The following is a 1,933-nucleotide window of genomic DNA, read 5'->3' as shown; positions in this document are numbered from 1 at the left end:
CACCAGAGAAGAGGAGCTTCCGTCTCCCCAAAGGCTGCCGTATACAGGAGTGAGAACAGTCGGATTCTGCCTCAGCTGCTCTGGATACAAGGCGAACTGTACCAGAGCTTTCGAAATAGGGAGGAAATGAGAAGCCAGGATTCTGGGGCTGTGACCCCAGCCTCAAAGCTCACGGACACAAAGCCCTGTTTAAACACACTCTGAGGCCCATGAGCCCTTGGAGGGTCAGCACTAGAGGCCTGCCGTGAGGTGGGGGCGCCGAGTGTCTGAGATGCCAGCACATGTGATCATGAACGTGGCCACATGCTCGGGGAAGTTGCTCAACCAGAATGAGAGAATCGAAGTCTGCACATGTCAGCGTAGGATGGGTGATGGCTGGTGCACAAAGATCCCCCCCCACACCAGCAACTCTCTCTGCCCACCTGATGAGCACTTGCTCAGCCTGAGTCCACAGCCTTTCCCCTGGCGGCCCAGAGACACCTCTTTGCCCCTTACTCTGCTCTACACCCTGCCAGCAGGTCATTTTGGGTTCTAGTGGAAGGGGACCGTCCACATGCCACTCAGTTGGCACTGAGGACCTCTGGGCTTCCTTACCCCACCTCCAAACAACCAATAACTCTGGGGTCTCCCTTCTCCATACACCTTCCAGGCTTCTGCACCCCCATGGAAGCACCTTCAGACTCACTGCCCCCACCCCACTCCTGCCTTCCAGGGGCCTTTATTGGAAGTGCAGGTCTGATGAGGGACGTCCTGCATGGAACAGAAACATACTCTTTCTCCTGCCCCACAACCCTGCCACAGCATCCCTGCTGGGTCTCTCTCTCCGAGCCTCTCTCCTTGGGGGTGAGGGTGGGCAGAGCCAGGCCCAGCCCTGCACATGCCCCTTTGTCTCTGGCCACCCTTGACTCATGACTCCACTGCCCCAGGTGTGAGCTCACGGGACACGCGCTGCCCGCAGCAGCGGCTGCACACCGGCCCCTCTGCCACAAGAAGGTGAAGCCTGGAGGGTGTGAGCAGGCAGGTAGGCCAGCGGGGAGTGACAACAGCAGCCTTCCTCCTGGTCTGCAGGAAATCTGGGCCCGGCTGGCGAGAGCCCAGAGGCTAGCAAGGCTGGACATGGACCAAGGACTCCGGATTCAAGTCAACAGCAGCCGCTTGCCTCCAGCAATTGGAAAAAAACAGAGCCTAAAGTCGAACAAAGAATGATTCAAACACCTCTGTCCTTCCCCACCCTTGTGACTCTCACACATTTCCCTCATTCCCCACTTTCAGCGTCTCAAAGAGAAACTTCTATCTTAGTGATTTTTATAAGCACCAAACCATTTGTACATCAGAAGCGTGCACACCCCGTAAGGAAACTCCCAGCTCTCAGCGCTGCTCTGAGGTCAGCGCCTACTGGACTCCACCCTCTGGGAATGACCCCACTCAGGTCTGTCCCGGGGTCACCTGTTTTGGCCACAGAGAGTCTCCACATCCACCCTGCTAGGACCCTCCGTGGGGAGGGAGCCGGGAAGAGGGGCTCCTTCTGCTCAAGGGCTAATGAAGGACAATTTTAAGCTCTTTACCACTTGCTCCTATTCACTCTCTCTCCTTATCCCTGCCTGTGCCCCCAGCATGACTTCTATCCAGGTGGCCCCAACTTGCATTTCTGACAAGTTGCAATCAGGCTCTGAGGATTCTCAGTGGGCAGGGCTCTGCCCAGTGTCTGTGTGTGGGGGTGATGCACACAGCAGGGGTCTGGCAGCTCCCCAGATCCATGCAGGGGCGTGAGTACACCCAGCTCCCCAAATAAGGATCTGTTCAGAGGAAGCTTGAAAGTGGAGAACTCCAGGAACTGGCTCTCCTGGAAAACTGCCACCCACCGTTTTCTTTCGAAGGATCATCTAATCCCCTGCGTCTAATAAAAATATAATAAGGAATTCACTATCAAGAA

Source organism: Cervus canadensis, chromosome 1 (genome assembly GCF_019320065.1).
Source record: "Cervus canadensis isolate Bull #8, Minnesota chromosome 1, ASM1932006v1, whole genome shotgun sequence".
Lineage (NCBI taxonomy): Eukaryota > Metazoa > Chordata > Mammalia > Artiodactyla > Cervidae > Cervus > Cervus canadensis.
The sequence above is the reverse complement of the archived record's forward strand: the minus strand, read 5'-3'. Positions refer to the sequence as shown.